This window comes from Lathyrus oleraceus, chromosome 5 (assembly GCF_024323335.1).
Source record: "Lathyrus oleraceus cultivar Zhongwan6 chromosome 5, CAAS_Psat_ZW6_1.0, whole genome shotgun sequence".
In the NCBI taxonomy this organism is placed as follows: Eukaryota; Viridiplantae; Streptophyta; class Magnoliopsida; order Fabales; family Fabaceae; genus Lathyrus; species Lathyrus oleraceus.
In genome coordinates, this window is record NC_066583.1 from 352,929,607 (window position 1) to 352,950,765 (window position 21,159).

The window sequence follows — 21,159 nt, forward strand, 5'->3', positions numbered from 1 at the left end:
AACCATGAACACCCCTAGGTGAGCCTATCATTAAGGTCGAGGTTGACTCAGATGATATCTCTAGCCATATATTGACATGGACAGATGGCGCTAAGTGTAACTTTTTTTCCTCGATTCACCATTCTAATACTGATTGATGTGTTGGAAACATTGACAAACAGTTTTTATAGATGACACAAATGATCTTGCTGAGACATGAGATAATCACAAACGAGAAGTTGGGTCTTAATCTGGTGACGAATTATAGAACTTGGATGCTATTAGGAGGTTATGGTTTGGCGTCAGGGGTAACAAAAAATACTCTGACGCCCAAGTCAACGCCCATTAGAGGTTAAAGGTATTTTAAGTTTAGAAAGTGTTAACCTTTATGTGACCTCATATTTATCTTTTTATAGCAAGGTTTTAGGGTTTTCAGGGACATGTAACATTTGATAAAGGTCAATTGTCTAAGATGGGGGCAAATGTCGAAAGATTATTCATGTAGTGATTTGACGGCCCTGCTCCAATCATTTTCTCTGATAAAGTTTCCCTTTAGAGCATGTCCATCCTAGGTATCGTGATCCTAGAACCTTCTTGTGGGTTATAGCTAATAAATGATGTCATCATCCTGATCTCATGGAGATGACATAGTAATCTGGTGATTATTTGATCTATTGACCCTTATTGTTTTAAGATGTTTGAAGCTTCTAAAGAACTTTGTATTTGGCCTAGGTGAAGGCTAATTTAAGCCTTGTGATTGAGTTGGAACAATATCCTCCCAAGCCAGTCTCGACGAAGCCATGATGAAACTTACCCTTGTGCTTCCAAGGAATTTATTAGTGCATATGGGTTCGATTAACCCTGATCTTCATAAATTTGACTTCACCAATCCTTTAATCCTATTACTAGTTGGTATTATCGATCACAACGACCATATAACTTTTTAGACCCCCAGGTGTCTATGGGAGAACTTTACTAGTATCTCCTTAGAGGGTTTGTCATTCATATTGATCTATTTGCCTTGGAAAATTATGGAACCTTTTTCATCTTGATTGTAAATTTGTTTACTTTGGTTTGGATGGTCTACGACTTTGTTTTGTTTCCGATAGTACTTCAAGGTACCTAATGAATGGGTTACTGTCTTTGCACCTGTGTTATCCTGGAATTTCTATTTGAGAAAAAAGTCAATTGAATGTTGCATTAGAAAAATGTTAAGTTTTAGCATTGATTTACACAAGTCGACATAAATCGGCCCGTCGACTTAAGTGTTTCGAATGACATCTTGAATCATGGTTTGGAAGAATCTTAAGAGCAGATCTTGAGACATAGTTTGGATGAGTCTCAGGAACAAACTCGATTGACCGCTCGACACCGTGTCGAGGTCGAAGCGTTTGACGGACCTTAAAGACTTAGAAGATTTTAGAAACCAAAGACGGAAGAACGGACTTAGCATTGTCAGCAATCACCTTCAACGAGCAAGCAGGTACTAGTCGCCGAGAGCAGTTACAAACGTGGTATAATGGTTTTCAGCAGTTGTCAAATATCAATGGCATGACACTATATTAAAAGATCAAGTTGCATGTTCTTGAAGTCGTGTCGATTTTCTAGGAATAAGTTGTTACAGACGATTATCTTTAGTTTATATATATATATATATATATATATATATATATATATATATATATATATATATATATATATATATATATATATATATATATATATATATATATATATATATATATATATATATATATATATATATATATATATATATATATATATATATATATATATATATATATATATATATATATATATATATATATATATATAACAGTTTCATATATTGTAATCAATGTCTCAAATTTAATATACTTTCTTTGTGTCCTTTTTTGTTTTATTGTCTAGGTTTCCTTAATTGAAACATCTTTACTTTCTATCATTTAGTACGTTTATTTAATGTTGTTTATCACAAGTTTCTCTTACTTTAATTCAAGTTTTATAGTCGTTAAAGTTTGTCTTTATCTTGTCTGCACACAAACATTTATAGTCACTTCATATACATACTTTCTTCTAAATGTGTTTGCACAAAACTGCTCCCAAGATTTTTCGAGTTAATCTCACAGATTTTTAAACTCGTGATTGTTTGCTTAAAACACATGCGAACAAATTGGTATACTTAGTGTGACCTTTTGTGCAAAAAAAAATCTTTTCTTTTACAAGAGTGTTATTTAGACACTTTTTCTCTGTATGAAATGTTTTTAATGTCCAAAATCATATGAATCTTAGAAGTGGTAGGATTTCAGTAGAAATAGTTAACCCAAAAACTACTTCTCGTGCCCGAAATGATGCTTCAGACCCTGAACCAACAGTCACTTCGACGGTTGGTACGACAGGAACATCAAACCCTGTCGGAGTCACAGGCCCAATCCTAACTCCGGTAGCGACTTCGATGTTAATACCAGGAGTAATAATTAATTTATCATCGGTAAAAAACATTCCATCTTCACCCATGCCTACTTCGATAGTTGGAGGGGATCCTAATCTCCCTTATGTCATAATTTTTACACTACCCTTAGTTACTAGGGATTATCCATATGGCATGCCAACTGCTATGATAGTAGGGTTACAAGGTCACGCTTTGACGTTTGCAGATAATGCTGCAACGGTAGCATCACCACTCAATCCATAATTTGTGTCTGGATCTTTCATAAGTAACCCTAGTCGGATGACACAACCACAAGGAGGAATTCGATATGTTCCTCCAGGAATGCCAACCTTAACTACCAATTCTTTAGTGTCCATAAGCAACAAATGGATGAAAGTAACCTTGAGATGATGAACATGTTAACACAACAAATAAGTATTGTGTTTCATCCTCTAATAATAAACACCACTAATCAATCATTATTTATGTTATATGTTTTGTTACTTATTCGGCAAAAATCCAGGTAAATTATAGGACTTTGTTCTTAGTTAGTGGTCTTTTGAGTCAATTTCTTGTACCGATAGTTAATTTAATTGTTTCATCATTTTTAAGTGTTATTTCTATCTTTCACATGTTACACTTTGGTTGTGTGCCTTTACTATTTTTTAGGTTCAAACAGGTATTCAAGTACGATCGGATGCAGAAACCAAGGAGAAGCACAAAGAATCGGAAAAGTGTTCCCATGTTCCAGTAGGCCTGCTACGGGCATCCGTAGCACCTGCTACAGGCCGTAACAGGGAGCCCTGAACCAGATTACAAAGTCCATCCAAACATGGGCACACTACGGCCCGGTAGCACCTGCTACGGGCCGTAGTGGAAGGTCTGGGACAAAAGCTCAGATTTCACATAAGAGAGTGGCATGCTACAGCTACCTATAACACCTTCTACAGGCAGTAACAGAGGGCCTGGACAGGATCATCAGAAACAGAGACTTGCTACGGCCACCCGTAGCAGGCATGCATTCAAAAAAACCAATTATTTATTTTCTTTTAATAATCTTAAGTGAATGACGTTTTGGTCAATTGGAAACCTGGTGTTATTGACTTTTGTGGGCCTGTTTGAGGAGAAAAGGAAGAGAGGAGGACTTTTCTATTTAAGGAATTTTTTCAGACAAGACAAAAAGACTTTTTGGGAAGCAAAAATCACACGATTCAGAATTGGAGAAAACAAGGTTTTGGGGGAGACGAGATTTTCATGAGCGAAAGCAATTGAAGATCAAATTTCATCTGAATACTTGTAATGTCTACATTTTATCTTTTGATTTCCTTGAATACTATGAGTAGCTAAATCCCCCAATGCTATAGAGTGTCCCTGATTTAAATCTTTAATGACTTTGAGTTTATATTTGCAATAACAATATTGTTTTTCATAATTAATTTATTCTCGTGATGTTCTTAATGCTTTCTCTTTCGGAACAATTGAGATTGTTATATGATTATCAATTAGGTTGGACCATCATTGGTAATGCTTTCATGAGATTATTCTACAGTAGATATTACATAGGACTAGGGATACCTTGTAGAAACCAAATTGTTCTTGATATAATAATGCTTATTTTCACCGATTAATTTCTATGGACAAAGAGATTAAGTATGAATGATTAAAGGTTTTCTCACTAAGACATTATGAGAAAACACTCTTAAGAACTGGTATTAATTAATTGATATTTGTTGTTGCAATAGTGACTCAGAGTTGTTACAGGAAGAAATCACATACATTCCCTAGCATATTACTCATATCTGTCAAAAATCGTTCTCTGCACTATTTATTTTATTCCTAATAATTTTTATATACTCGCATAAAAAATTCCAAACATTAGTTTTTGTTTAATTGAACAAAAATTAGAACTCAATATTTACATGTAGTCCTTGAGATCAACATTCGAGGAACTTTCCTCAGTATTACTACAATTGCAAAATAGTACACTTGCTATTTTTCGATCAAATTTTTAGAATCGTTGTCGAAGACTGCCAAAATATAGAGTTCAATTTTGTTCAGTTAAATTTGTATTGCTCTGCAACTAAATTTTAATTTCTGTCATTTCAATTATTTCGATCTTTATCAATTAATCAGTTTATGGTATTTTTATGCAAGGTAAGGCCTCAGTTGAGTTTCCTTTTAACGCAAAAATTGAAAGAAATTTGCGTGTAAGACTCAGACAAGCTAGATTAGCAAGACTGGAATCAGATAAAGAGCAACCCTATGTTCATTCAGATTTAGAGCCAGAAAGAGAGGTCGAAACAATGGGTGAAAATCCACCACCACCAGAAAGACTATTAGGTGACTATGGGATAACAAATGCATCGGGTGGTAGGCTAATAATTGTGAACCAACCGGTGAATGTGCCAAACTTTCAGTTGCATCCCATCACTCTTAATCAACTTGAGAGGAGACATTTTTCAGGAAAAATCAACGAATATGCAAATAAGCATTTACAAAGGTTTTTGACTATGAGCACCACTCTAAAGATAGAGGGGCACACTAAAGAGGCAAAAAAGCTACAAATATTTCCTTTTACCATATCTGAAGATGCGGAAGAATGGTTTTACTCATTACCTACTGGGAGTATTACCACCTGGGAACAAATGGAAACCGCTTTTTTGAATAAGTATTTTCCAGCTTCAGTTTTCCTTGGGAAAAGATACGACATCATGAACTTCAAACAAAAAGAAGGTGAATCACTTGGTGATTCATACAAAAGATTCAAGAGGTTACTTATTGCTTGCCCGACACACAACTTAGATCAGATGGAGAAAATGCAGGTGTTTATCAATGGTCTTTGATTGAAAATAAAATAATTGATTGATACAGCAGCCGGTGGCTCATCAAACGTTTCAATAGCCACGGGTATTAAAAAGATCATTGAGGCAATAGCTGCAAATGAGCATTTGAAGTTATATGACAGGTGTTCAAGCAAATATGAAAGGGTTATTGATCTGAAGCTTAAAACAAATAAAATAAGGGTAGAAGACACATTTGCTGCAAAAGTAGAGAAGAAACTAAAGGCCATGAATATTGGTACACAACAGGTAGCTCAAATCCAGCCAGTCCAGAATGTAAGTTGTGAAATTTGTGGAGGACTTCATTCGACTGCATACTGTGTTGCAACTGCAAAGCAAATAGAGGAGATAAATTTTTTGAGGCAGAACAACCCTGACTCTAACACATATAATCTAGGGTGGAAGAATCATCCTAACTTCTCTTGGAAATATCATAAAGGGAATGTTCAACAACATGGTCAAAGTCAACACCAGAATCAATTTCAAACAACAAGCTCCGAAGAAAGCAGATTGGGAAATAGCCATTGAAAAGATGGCAACTCATAATATTCAATTCCAAGAAGAGGCCAGAAATAATCAGAGAAACACCACAACTTCTATAAAAAATCTTGAAGTACAAATGGGGAAAATAGCACAACAACTAGCCGGTTCCCAAGCACCAGGTACACTACCTAGTGGAACTGTGATGAATCCAAGAGAACATAATAATGTGAGTGTTGTTGTAACCAGAAGTGGTAAGTCTACTGAGAATTCTGAGAATAAACAGGTGGAGGAGGATGAGTTGCTAGAAGTGGATTTAGAAATAAGAGATCATGAGAAAAAACAAGAAGAGGTTGTTGTATTACCAGTTGTGGAGGAAGATAAGCAGAAAGACCCTAAACCAACCATCAGACTCCCATATCCTCAAATGACAAATAAGAAGAAGAATGAGAAAATTTTCGAGAAATTCTTGGAGATATTCAAGAAACTTGAGATAAATATTCCGTTCTCTGAGGCCTTGGAGAAAATGACCTTATACGCCAAATTCATGAAAGACATTGTCTCAAAGAAGCGTCCTACCAACATTGAGCCTATTCTTTTAACTGAAACTTGTAGTGCTATTTTGCAGGGGATGAAGATACTAGTGAAGAAGAATGATAGAGGATCATTTACTATTCCTTGCACCGCAGGAAATAGAACATTCAAAATGTGCTTATTGATTTGGGAACTAGTGTCAGTTTGATGTCTTTATCTATTTACAAAAAAATGGGTATTTTCACAGTTCAAGACACTAGGATGACATTGTAGTTTGTTGATCACTCAATTAAGCGACCTTATGGAGTGGTAGAATATGTTCTGGTGAAGATAGACAAATTTGTCTTCCTAATAGACTTTGAGATTCTTGAAATGCCTGAAGATGAAGAGATTCCTCTCATTTTAGGCAGACCATTTCTAGAGACGGGAAAATGTATGATAGATATAGAAGAAGGAACGGTGACTCTAAAAGTCTATGATGAAGAATTGAAGATTGATGTCCGAAACACTATGAAATACAAAGATAACGTTGGTACCAACCATACTATGGAGGTAATAAATCAAGTGATTACTCAGGGAAGTCCAATGAAGACACTATGGTTACCTTTGGAATGGTTCTTGAGCCTGTCAATTTTCAAAAATGATGAAGAGAAGGATGAGACAGAATCCAAAGTGTTAGCCATGATGGAAGCACAACCTCAATGGATTAGATCCAAACCACGTCGGTGGGAAGATTTAAGACCACCATAATCCATATAAGAAAAGCAAGAATTTAAGAAGGATACGAAGTTGAAACAACTATCGGAGCATCTCAAATATGTTTTTCTTGACACTGAAGAGAAATGCCCAGCTATCATAAATTCTAGTCTCAAAAGTTTCCAAGAAGAAAAACTCATCCAAGTACTGAAAAAACACAAGAGCGCTATTGGATGGGGCAACTTCATTCTCACTTGTATATGGCATGGAAGTTTTTCTTCCAATCGAGGTTGAAATTCCTTCGTTAAGGGTCACCATGGAAGCCAAGCTTGATGAAGCATAATGGATCCAGTCCAAATTTAATCAACTGAATCTCAGAGAAAAAAAACACTTGGTTGCTCTCTGCCATGGTCAGCTTTACCAGAGACGTCTCAAGAATGCTTCTGACAAAAAGGTTCACCCTCGCGTATTCTGGGAAGGTGACCTAGTGCTCAATCAATACTTGCAAATACATTCGAACCCACGAGGCAAATGGACTTCTAACTATGAAGGATCATTTATCATAAAGAAGGCATTCTCATGCGGAGCCTTGATCCTCACCACCATGGATGGGGAGGAGTTTCCACTACTAGTGAACTCTGATGTAGTTAAAAAATAGTATGCCTAAAAAGGGAAATGAACAAAGAGCCCGCTAGATTGACATTTGAAAGGACAACCTAGGAAAAAATGGCATCCCAGTGGACCATACAAAAGAGAAATGTCCAGGTAAAAATTAGGGATCAAATAAAAAAAATTATAATAAGCCCGCTAAGTTAAAAACCTAAAAAGGCGACTTAGGAAAAAACGGGTATCTCGATGGAAGAAAAAAAGAGAAAAATGTCCAGGAAAAGTTAGAGATAAAGGCATTTGACTGCGACACTTGAGCTTACATCATCACGGTTAGAATTTAGAAAAAAATATCGATCTAGTCACCGTAAATTGAAGCAAAGTGTTGAGATTCAGATTTTACAGTGGACAATAGCATGTGTTGTAATCAATGGAAATTCATATAAATTTCCCATTTCCATTTGCTTTATTTATATATTTTTTGTAATTTCCTCTTCTAGGATTTTGCATCTTTATACTCGCATTTTCTGTACAAACTTCCTTTTACATCCAATAAAATTCTCTTTTTCTTATCAATTTTCTTTTCCCATATTTTGTTTGCAAAATATTGATTATTTTTTATATATAATACTGCAAAACATCGAGAATAATAAAAAAACTAAAAAGAATAACGTTTGCATTGCCTTTATTATTTGAAAAATTCTAAAGTAAGATCAGTAGTATATAGTGTACGCTTAATACATGAAAGCGTCTCAATGACCATCCAATCAAGTCATAAGCTATTCTCTATCTCGGAAGGAATCCAATGAAATCTCAATAGTTGTAGTAACCTGAAGCTCTTTCCCTTGTTACAAACTCTCTGGTTCAATTATTGGATGTCGGAAAATTGAAGTTCACCACTACACAAAAAGAAGTCTCATCCTTGCAGATATCAATCATTTCCTTCCAGAAAAATAGCATATCATGCATAATCTCATACACCATAAATTCAAGTATAAGCATTTCATAATGCATAACGGACATCCCTTTTACGACTGATCTATTCCCCAACCAAGCATTTCAGTTAATAGACCCTACAAAGTCTCTCTGCCATTCCATATCCCCAACAAACAAAATCATGATAATGGACCTAGTATCATCACATTACATCCACTTCCTTCTCAAAGGACAAGTTTTATAGTCTTTGTATCCAATCCTCTTCTGCCTCGAATCCCCAGAAAGTTGTCACCATTCGTACATTCAGGTTTAAGATGATTAAATACGAGTAGCTATCTTACCCCAAAATTTTCCATACCTATTTTTATTTCATCTGACTCATGGCCCATGATTCATTTGCATACACCTACCCTAATCATCCATTGCTAGGATCATTCATCTGCACTTGCCTCTATATGTAACATCATTGATTCAAAGGTTCCTATGACTTATGATACAAGGTGTTGAACTATGACAAAAATGCTATCAATCTTCTTGGATTAGGGTTTTCTTATGGCGTGCACTTGAGAAACAAGCTCGTGGGATCACTGTGCTACATTTGACCTTTTGTGGCACAGTTAACTTTGAGTATTGACTTTGCTTGGCTCAAGTCCTTTCCCAAAGTTCTATCATGGTTATTTCCATGCCAATATCCATGTCAAGCCATGTCGAACCTCGAGACTTCATGCTTCTATCATGCCAAGCTTGCAACATCCAACCCTGTAGCGATAAGACCATATCAACATCATGCATTAAACCACATGCACACAACTTAATACCAATCTTAATTGTCATTTCACACATACAAGCATACCTAAGCTTTCATGCATAGTCAAGCCTATCACAATAAGGCATGATTGTTCATTACACATACCATAACAATCCAATCAAAATGGCATCACACACATTATCCATACATAATCTCATAGCAATGCACACTAAGACAACTTCACCTAAGTTATTCACACAAAAAAATGCCTCCTAACTCTCAAGAACACTATCAACATTGTCAGTACACATGTAAATCCAAATATATTATGATATGATACATTTTAGCCTATATGTTATGCACACTTGCCAACCAAATCAATCAAGTCACGACAGTTCATACATACACATACACATAACCCACACTATAAAAATAATCATGCATACAATAAAGACCTAAGGTCTAGCAGCACATATGCCATCACATCAGATCATTACACATACAATAAAAACATAGCAGCAAACTGGTAGTTCATAAATCCAAAATGATCAATGTTATGCAAGTGCATAACCACCCTGATCTAACGAATCCCCATAACCTAATTTCATCGTGATGCAATACTTAACCATATACCATCCCACAAAAACCAGCCCCTATAATTTCTAACCTCTAACTACCCCAAAGTCATTTACAAGCCATAAACCACCTTGCCCTAACCACAACTATTAGGCTAACATTCCAAATTAGTTAACATCTATCAGAACCTATTAACCCTAACACACCACCACTAACTTACATTCCAAGTCAGCCATGAGTTAACTAACAACTAAACATCCAACTATCAAAACTAATATCAAACCAACCTTGCAGCCAACCTTTAACCATTTATCTAATTACCAAGCCATTAATTGCATTTAGCCACTAATATCAAGTTCCAAATTAACTAAACAAGTCATTAATATTTCATTAACCAAGAGGCTCTCATTGATTCCCTTTTAAGTAGCTTGTTCTAGCAATGATTAGTTAGTTAATTAGAAACTAATTACTAACTGTTATTTCTTTAAGCTAATTGATTCTAATAGTTAACCTAATTACTAACTGTTAAAACCCTAACTATTTTTTCCCATTTCTTATAGCTAACTAAACCACCAATTTCTAACATCTAATTCAACTAACTTCTATTAATAATTGTTATTAACACTTTTTTATTACCAAAGTTAAATACCAATTAACACTCTCATTTTTATCTTCACTAGCTATTAAATGCTCAGTTAATTGTCACAAGTTCATACTGAATTACAAATTCTCTAACAGTGAAATTAACTTCTAACTGTCAAAACTATAACTGAGTTAGCTTGTTAACCTACTCACTAACACTATTAAATCCTAACCATAACGCTAACTATTTCTTCTCCATGTTTAACTAACTCTAAACCTTCAATGTCCAAATTAACAACTGCCTTAACTGCTAACTAAATCTTGCCCTAAGCTACCCGAGTTGGTTAAATTTCTCCCTCCACTTCATTCTTCAAACTCTTCTATTTAAACAACTCTTCCTCCTCAATCATCAACAATTACCATTCACTCACACTTCACCCTCATTCTCTGCAACTCTCTCAATTTCACTCTCCCAATTTCTATTAAAGCTCCTTTGAAATACTCTTTAGAGCTTCACACTAAAGCTCTAAAAGAGTATAGCTAAAATCTTAGTGCTCTCAATCTCAATTCCTAATCCAACTATCAATTTCCTACAAGCTAAGTCCTAATCCCAAAATGACATAAAGAAGAACAAAAAGAAGAAGGAACAATTATAGGCAGCGGAGGATCAAAGTGTTTACCTAATTGTGCATCATATGGTCTTCTTCTCTTAATCTTCATATTTAGACGCTCTAAAACCCCCCAGAGCCATTCTCTACTCTATAGGTAGGTAACGCCATATAATTTCCCTTATTCTTGCATTTCCTCGTTACCATGGTGTAGTTTAGGTGCTCACGGATCAAAATCTTATTGTATCTTTCTAAGATTGTTGAAGCTAGGGCATTTAGTTTGGATTTGAGTTTTCTATGTTTTTTAGATTTGGCTTCGAAACATAGGCTAGTTTGAGTTTTAGGAGAGATCATGGTTGGAAATAAGAAGAGGGGATTTCCGTCCACCATAGGCATTAAAGAGAGGGAGGGAACGTGTTTGGAAGAAAAAAGCAAATGAGATAACTAAGTACTTACCACTGGAAGCGATTTCTAATGCGGCGGGGCGATTTCCGTCCACCATAGGTATTAAAGAGAGGGAGGGAGCGTGTTTGGAAGAAAAAGCAACTATGATAACTAAGTAACTCCAATCCCTTTGCCCCTCTAAATGTGTCTCAATTGGGCTTCAGTAACCAAGCCCATGTGATTTACTAGCATACACCCATTACAATGCTAATTCACCCTTGTCTATGACTCTAACAAGAACAAACAAACATTGGGCTTCCTCAGGCTAGACCATCTCCCTTTTCACTAAGCACATACTCTCTTCACTAATTGCACCCCCTGGAAGATTCACTTATTTTTTAATTATTGCTTTTATTTTCTTTTTAACATTTTTCTAACACATTAAAAAAATAGTCTTTTCAATAAGCATAGTTCATTAGGTTTGGAAAGATTAATTAAGATTAATCTTGATTAGGTATAATCCTTAATTCCTAAAATTAATGTTTGATTAGAACTAAACAAAAATTAGATTTGTTTTTATCATTAATTTCAATCTTTATTTCCTTTGATTCTTTTTTATCCATAATACCATGTGCTTGATGTATAATTTTTAGCATGATCCCCTTGTTGGTTCGGTTAGTTGATCAAACTTATTTTGATCAATTAATTATACTTGTTGCTTAGGACTTTTCACATAACCTTTCAAAATAATTTGGATGCTCCCTTAGCGTTTATATTCAATTGAGTGATCACAAATCTCTTGACCACTTGATTAGAATTATATCTTCATACATGCACCTACACTTGATCCATTAAGACAATTCTAATCCCATTCTCACTCAAAACCCTAGAAATAGGTGGACATCAAAACATGATCATACTAAGTTTCATCCCATTCTTTCAAACACATCTTGTCTCATGCCCTTTAAAACAAAAATCTTCTTTTCTTATTCAACATCAAAACACTTAACCCTTCTGATGTGAATTGTGCGCCATGATCCTTAAGAAATGGAGGAGAATGAGAGGGAACATTCTTACCCTTATTCTGAATACCTTTGAATATGGGACGTAGGTCCCATTTATTCAAAGTATTCACCTTCATTCATAGACTTTAGTGCAATTCAAATCAAAACAACTTTCAACATTCATCCTCAGACCAACAATTCAATAATCAACAGTAAAAACACCTCTCTTTGGGTTAATCACCATCCTTTGGTTAAAGTACCCATCTATGGATCACACTCTCCTTGAGGTTAATCACCATTTTATGGTTAAAATACCTCCCCTTAGGTTAATCACCAATTATTGCTTAAAATATCTATCTTTGGATTAATCTATGGTTAAAATACCAATCTCTTGCATGTTTGCCTTGTAAACCCCATGGTTTAGGAAAACTCCCCTTTGTAGGCCTTGATTCCTGAGTCTAGGTAAGCCCGTACAACACTGCATTGGTTTAGACACCACAACTTGGTCAGACACCTCATTCATGGTTAATCACCACTTTATGGTTAAATACCTCATACCTGGTTTAGACACCTCATGCATGGGTTAATACCAGTCATTGGTTATAATACCCTCTCATTCATGGTTAATCACCATTTTATGGTTAATACCTCATTCTTGGTTATGACACCACTTAGAATTCAGTTCTTTGTTATGACACCACTTGTATTTCCTGTTCTGGATTATGACACCACTTTTACTTTTGTCCTTGGTTAAGACATTATTCTTTACAATTTCTTGTCCCTGGTTCAGAAGCCACATTTTCAATTCTTTGTCCAAACATCAATTTTTTCCCATAAAATAACTGTTATAATCTGCTCCTAATCCTACTATCAATTTCCTACAAGCTAAGTCCTCATCCCAGAATCACATAAAGAAGAAGAAAAAGGAACAATTATAAGTAGCGAAGGATCAAAGTGTTTACCTAATTGTGCATCATATGGTCTTCTTCTCTTCATCTTCATCTTCATCTTCAGACGCTCTAAAAACCGCCAGAGCCATTCTCCACTCTTCTTGCATTTCCTTGTCACCATGGTGTAGTTTAGGTACTCAGGGATCAAAATCTTATTGTATCTATCTGAGATTAATAAAGCTAGGGCATTTAGTTTGGATTTGAGTTTTCTATGTTTTTTAGTTTTGGCTTCGAAACATAGGCTAGTTTAAGTTTTAGGAGAGATGATGGTTGGAAATAAGAAGAGGGGATGAAGACAAGTATAATGATAACAATTTTGTGGTGTTTGGTGGTATCCGCCACTATAAGCGATTTCTAATGCGGCGAGGCGATTTTCGTCCACCATAGGTATTAAAGAGATGGAGGGAGCGTGTTTGGAAGAAAAAAGCAACTGAGATAACTAAGTAACTCCAATCCCTTTGCCCCTCTAAACGCGTCTCAATTGGGCTCCAGTAACAAAGCCCATGTGATTTACTAGCATATACCCTTTACAATGCTAATTCACCTTTTGTCTCTGACTCTAACAAGAACAAACCAACATTGGGCTTCCTCAGGCTAGGCCCCACACCCTTTTCACTAAGCACATACTCTCTTCACTGATTGCACCCCCCTTGGCAGATTCACTTATTTTTTAATTATTGCTTTTATTTTCTTTTTTAACATTTTTCTAACACGTTAAAAAATAGACTTTTCAATAAGCATAATTCATTAGATTAGGAAAGATTAATTAAGATTAATCTTGATTATGTTTAATCCTTAATTCTCAAAATTAATGCTTGATTAGAACTAAACAAAAATTAGATTTGTTTTTATCATTAATTTCAATCTTTATTTCCTTTGATTCTTTTTTATACATAATACAATGTGCTTGATGTGTAATTTTTAGCATGATCCCCTTGTTGGTTTGGTTAGTTGATCAAACTTATTTTGATCAATTAATTATACTTGTTGCTTAGGACTTTTCACATAACCTTTCAAAATAATTTGCACGCTCCCTTAAGGTTTATATTCAATTGAGTGATCACAAATCTCTTGACCACTTGATTAGAATTAGATCTTCATACATGCACCTACACTTGATCCATTAAGTCAATTCTAATCCCATTCTCACTAAAAACCCTAGAAATAGGTGGACATCAAAACATGATCATACTAAGTTTCATCCCATTCTTTCAAACACATCTTGTCTCATTCCCTTTAAAACAAAAATCTTTTTTTCTTATTCAACTTCAAAACACTTAACCATTCTGATGTGAATTGTGCGCCATAAGCCTTAAGAAACGGAGAAGAATGAGAGGGAGTATTCTTACCCTTATTCTTAATACCTTTGAATATGGGACATAGGCCCCATTTATTCAAAGTATTCACTTTCATTCATAGATTTTAGTGCAATTCAAATCAAAATAACTTTCAACATTCATCCTCAGACCATCAATTCAACAATCAACAACAAAAACACCTTTCTTTGGGTTAATCATCATCCTTTGGTTAAAGTACCCATCTTTGGATCACACTCTCCTTGAGGTTAATCACCATTTTATGGTTAAAACACCTCCTCTTATGTTAATCACCAATCATTGCTTAAAATACCTATCTTTGGATTAACCTATGGTTAAAATACCAATCTCTTGCATGTTTGCCTTGTAAACCTCATGGTTTAGGCAAACTCCCCTTTGTAGGCCTTGATCCCCGAGTCTAGGTAAGCCCCTACAACACTGCATTGATTTAGACACCACAACTTGGTCAGACACCTCATTCATGGTTAATCACCACTTTGTAGTTAAATACCTCATACTTGGTTTAGACACCTCATGCATGGGTTAATCACCAGTCATTGGTTATAATACCCCCTATTCATGGTTAATCACCATTTTATGGTTAATACCTCATTCTTGGTTATGACGCCACTTTCAATTCAGTTCTTGGTTATGACACTACTTATATTTCCTATTCTAGATCATGACACCACTTATATTTCCTATTCTGGATTATGACACCACTTTTACTTTTGTCCTTGGTTAAGACATTATTCTTTACAATTTCTTGTCCTGGTTCAGACGCCACATTTTCAATTCTTTGTCCAAACATCAATTTTTTCCATAAAAGAACTGTTATAATCCGTTCCTTAGCAATTAGACTAAAAGCTTAGAGCATCCGAACTAGGATTGAATAGCTAACGTCAAAACACCTCTAGGATACAATTATAACATTGTTCCCTCAAATCAACCAACAAATACTTATTTTCTACTCCACGAACTACATAGCTCTGATTCTCTCATTGCACCATGAGAATATATAGGTACATGATTTCGAAATCTTGGCGAGCACATTAATTAAAACTTATTTTTTTCCTAAGTAAAACCAATCACAACTAACCTTTAGATAATAACACTCTTTCACATAAAAAACAATCAAAATGATTCTCGTTGAATACAACGGATGTGAGGGATCATAATACTCCCTTGTATAACCGACTTCCTTACTCTTTTTCTATTCCCTTTGAGTTTTATTGATATTTTTTCTTTCTCTTATAATACATAAAATCCAATAACATCTGTGTTGTATTATAAACGTGCAATGCGCTCGAATATTTTCCAAGGCGCCATAATTATAAAGTTCACTAATAAAAGTATACTTGTATACTTCCTTAAAATAGAATATACAATTTAATTACATAATATAATGGTATGAATGTTGACTAGTATTGTTTTTCAGTTAGTGATCTTTTTGTGTGTTGTCTGTCCCTTGATGCAGGGAAAGGACGTTTATTGGAAAGAAAAATGTGTCCAAATACATCAGTAAATAAAAGGGAAATTTGAATTAATGAATGAATAAAATAAAGTAAACTGGGTTTTTGGCAGAGCCACCAACTACCACCAACTTGTTTCCATAAATAGAAAGATTCTTCATTGGCTCTTTTTCTATTACTATTAATGGCAGAAGACAATGTGAATCGTGGCCAGGTCTCAGTTTTGTTTTACGAATGTGTCTATGCATCTATTCATGTGCGCGTGCAAATCTTGTCAAATAAAATATCATATACTACATATTTTTTTAAATGATTGAATAATTAATTTCTTAAAAAAAATGTCCTATAAAATATATTGTCGATGTCAGCATATCCTAACTCAACCGATAAAAATTGATCTTGTTATGTATCACCAAAATTTAAATTAAGATACATAGAGATGTGTGTATGAGTTTCTAATAATTATAAATATTTGATTTAAAAATCCAAAAAATGAAAGTACCTTGTCGCTAATTTTATATTTAATTGTTTCTTTAATTTCTTTTTATTTTTCTCACGTTTGTCATATAATGGGATTGATACGTTTCATATTAAAATGAATAAAACTATCATATTTATAAGAAAAATATTCATATTTTTAATACCTTAAATTTTTATTTTTATTTTTAGTTTTCACTCTCTGGATTCGATTAATTATATCGAATAATCTTGTTCGTTAATAAGTTATAGCACCAAGTGATTTCAGACTCCTCTCGATGGTAAGTGTGAAAGATTAAACTATGGTCTTTTCTATCAAGTCTAACATCAATCACCATTGGATCAACGAATGATTAATAATATCTTAAGATTTAAGATTTTAGATTTGAGATAATATCTAGTGTTAAACTTAAATCTATTATATAAAAAATAATTTTTTTTTTTTAATATATGTTTGGTCCTCCTACTTTATTTTTTTTTTTAAACATTTAATCCTACATTTTAAATGCTTTGGATAAAAAAATTAGTTTTAATGATGCAAAATAACTTATTAGGATAATTTATTTTTTAATACTTATTTTTAAAATTAATTAAGAATTAATTGTTTTTTAATAAATTAATTAAAATTTTAATTCATTTCAAGGCCAATGAAATGACCACTTTTAAAAGGCTCATTTTCACTCCAACTTATTTATATAATACTCTCTACATATTTAAGCTTTATAAACTCCTTTATAATTTGAAAACAAATCGATGCAGAACTCATATTCATCACATCAAAGCATTGTTAGGATCCTATAAGTTGCTGTGCAGCAAGTGCAACAAGATCATCATCATCTAAGAATGGATTATTCCAAATACAAATAAGTTGAATCAAACATAAAATTCTACTTGAAGCCAACGCATTGAGTTAGACCTAGAAATGTACATATTTAAAAAGGCAAAGTAATAGGTAATGTTGAATAAAGAGAAGATTGTAGATGATCCAGGTCATATAAGTATGACTAAAATGAAATTCTACAATTTGAAGGATACGATAGTCAGAAAGAACATGTTCATCCTTCAAGACTTTTCCTACCCCTACTGATTAACCAATATACCAATTTCATTTGCAATTTTTTGTTTGAACAAGGAAACGGGCATCTGAAATAATTAAAAGACAAGATTCAGAGGTATAATCTAATTAATGGATATTAAATTAGCAGGAAGACAGTAGAGTTTATAATCACATTTTTTTTGAACTTGAATATGTTGAGAACATGAAACCTGATCAAAAGGATATTTATTACATTGTTGCTGACAGTGTGAATAGTGCAAAGTACATACCTTTCTTGGAGAAACTTTCCAAAATATTAAATCATACAAGAAAAAGAATTATGTTGATATTAGGTTTATTTCTTTTTTAATTATGTTTCCTTCTCGTTAGTTGTTTTGGATTAAATTCTATATTGGACAATCACTCAACTTTGAGAAACTTATGTGTTTGATAGATCAAATATTTGTTGTTATCCTTTACGGTGGCATGGATTAATGGGTTGGTTCTTAACCATTTAAACTTGCTAAATGTAGTTTGTTGTCTCTGTTTTTGTAGGTGAAGGAAAAGGAGAAAATGGTTGACATGGTGATAATAATTGAAACCAAATGTTAAATAGAGATATTGCAATTAGATGAAAAAGAAACAAATGTTGGATGTGTACTGTGAATTTTATTTCTCATTACATTGATCTTTTAACAAATGTGATTAGTGTTTATGTAGCTTATTAATACTACTACCTGCAAACTTGAATATTGGATTAGTGCTGAAACAAGATGGACTTGTGGCCCAAAATACTATTAAAATTTTGAATTAACTAATTTCTAAAAAAACTTAAATAATAAATCATCCTAGTCAATCATTTCACATCATTAAAACTATTATTTTTATCTTAATCATCAATGTCATCTATGCAAAACTAAAGGGGACCAACCAAATCTCAAGTGATGTAAACTTCCGGAACCAAAAAAACTTACTTTTAAAATGGGGAGACTAAAAATTAAAAAACATCAAAGTAAAGGGGATAAAAGTGCATTTTGACCTAAATTTTTATACACTTTTTTGTCTCATTTGTTGATTATTATTAGCTCATGTGACAATACTATGAGGACTTTTTTTATTATTGTTGACATGACAACTCATAAAGAAAAATAGATATTTTAACTAGTGAATTAGTGGAGTATTGGGCCTAACTTTTATGGTACAATATAACTTTTGAGAATTTTTTAAAGTACTTAGATCTTTCTATTGCACCATATGAATTTCTATAAATGACCCTCGTTTTCGGAGATGCATCTCTGAAGGCATCTCTTGCACACTCAAGTAAGGTCATTCTGAGAGGCGTCCTATATGTTATATAATTTTTATTTCGGAGATGCGTCTTCCGAACATTTTAAGAAAGACCTCAATTATTTAACAGTTCAGTAGATATTCCGCAGATGTATCTCCAGAATTATGGGCGGCATTTTAAAATTTACATCTTCGTTATTCATTTTAGAAAAGTGTGTGAAAAGCATCCAGATTTGTTGAAATATGTTGAGAGCATAATTCTTGACCAGGTGAAGGAGAAGATAGTTTGTGCGTGGACTGATAATGTTAGACACCTTGAAAATACAACAACTAACATAGTTGAGTCTTCCCATGCTACTTTGAAAATTTGGTTGGAAAATAGTAAGGGGGATTTGTGTAGAGACTAGGACTCCGTGAACCACATAATTCCAAACCATCATAATGAGATACAAATAACATTTGGCTGGAGCATCATAGTTTTGGAACACATATTTAAAGACAACACTCTATATTCTCAATTGGTTGGTAACATTACTCGGGCGGGTTTGAACTATATTTTTCACGAGACTAAACGAGTTGATAATGTAGGTTCCAGTAGCGCAAAGTGTGGATGCACAATTGTAAAAACATATGGTCTCCAATGTACTTGTGTTATTGCTAAAAAGGTGAAACTTGGTGACCCAATAAGAATTGATGAGGTTTGCACTCATTGGAAGAGACTTAGGTTTGATGATGATGAATACATGAATGACGGTAAATCGAATATCTCTATTTTAACCGGATGAGAAGTAATACAAGAGAGATTTTTGAAAACAGATGATAACATGAAACTCCACATCAAAGAACAATTGAGGAAGATTTCCTATCCGGAAACCACCGACATGAAACCGCCCTCTTAACTCGTAAAAACTAAAGGTGCTCCAAAGAAAATGAAGCCTACACCGAATAACAATTCGAATACATGGTCCCCTTCATATTTTGAACATGTTGATAAAGTTTATCCCGAATCACCGACTCCAAAATCTCAAAAAAGTATTGTCAAAGACGCTCTCGCATTAGCAAACCACCTCTGACGCCGCTTCCACTGAAAATTCCATTCATAGACAAGATGTTGATTTTTATTCACAAATATATTGAGTGGATCGTCAATGTTGTGAGGGACGGTAATTGCGGTTACCGAGCCATTTCAGCTTTACTCGGTAAAGGAGAAGACAGTCATACACTTGTTCGACATCAACTTATTAAAGGGTTGAAGACGCATAAAGAATTATACACACAGTTGTACTGAAAGAAAGAAAAATTTGATGCGGTTTATGAGCCTTTTGTTCCTTGGTTGAGTGGTCCGACACCAGAGGAAAAATGGATGCGCTTCCTTGAAATGGGTCATCTAATAACATGTGTGTATGATAAAGTGTGTGTTGACCTGACACACTGCGGTTTTTCGGAAACCTTTTTCCCACTGCGCACTGCCCCATCCCAAAATCCAAATGATCGTATCATGTGTATTAGGTGACTTTCAAAATCAAGTCATTTTGTTCAAGTTTACTTGAAACCGGGATGCCCTATACCAGTTACATCACCAGAGTGGACATCTCATTCAATCACAAAAGTCGAGACTTGGCCGAATCATTTTATGGAAAGGATGCATGAATTCGAGAGATTGAACAACATTGAAAAAGAATCAAATGCATAAAATTCCAAGGGGGTACCACTTATAGATTTAGTTGGCGACATATGTTTTGATTCATTTTAATTTCTGGTTTAACCAGACAAATAATTGTATGTAATTGTGTTTCGTTATAAATGAAGTGTTATATATTCACCTTTTGTTCATATTTTATCTTTATGCATTTTTTATCTTCCCCGTTACAACATTTATGTTTTTGTCAATGAAAAAATAGGTTCTATTTTAGTGTTCTGTTTTGAAACTGGTTATGGACAAGTTATAGAGATGCATCTCCAGAACAAGATAATAGGGTGCGGTTCTGGAGATATATCTCTGGAATCAATATTTCAGTTAATGATTGATCCATATTGATATTTGCCTTCTATAGATTTAGGTGCTCTTATGTTATATTTCACACAAACTGAAAATGTCTCAAAAGTCACAAATAAACATCCGTTGGTATGTCGCAAATGTCTCCTTCTCCAGCTCTACATCCGGGCGAACGTTAAAACTCACCGATTTCACCTCCCTTGAAGATATCAAAGACAAAA

At 34.1% G+C, this 21,159-nt stretch overlaps 1 long non-coding RNA gene across 1 annotated transcript; it reads right to left on the bottom strand.

Moving 5' to 3' along the window:
• Window positions 1-8,225: 8,225 nt before the first annotated feature.
• On the bottom strand, window positions 8,226-11,573 carry LOC127084618 (uncharacterized). Its single transcript, XR_007788759.1, has 2 exons — window positions 11,473-11,573; window positions 8,226-9,261 (listed from the first exon to the last, which is right to left on the bottom strand). It is a non-coding gene; the product is annotated as an uncharacterized LOC127084618 (long non-coding RNA).
• Window positions 11,574-21,159: the final 9,586 nt, after the last annotated feature.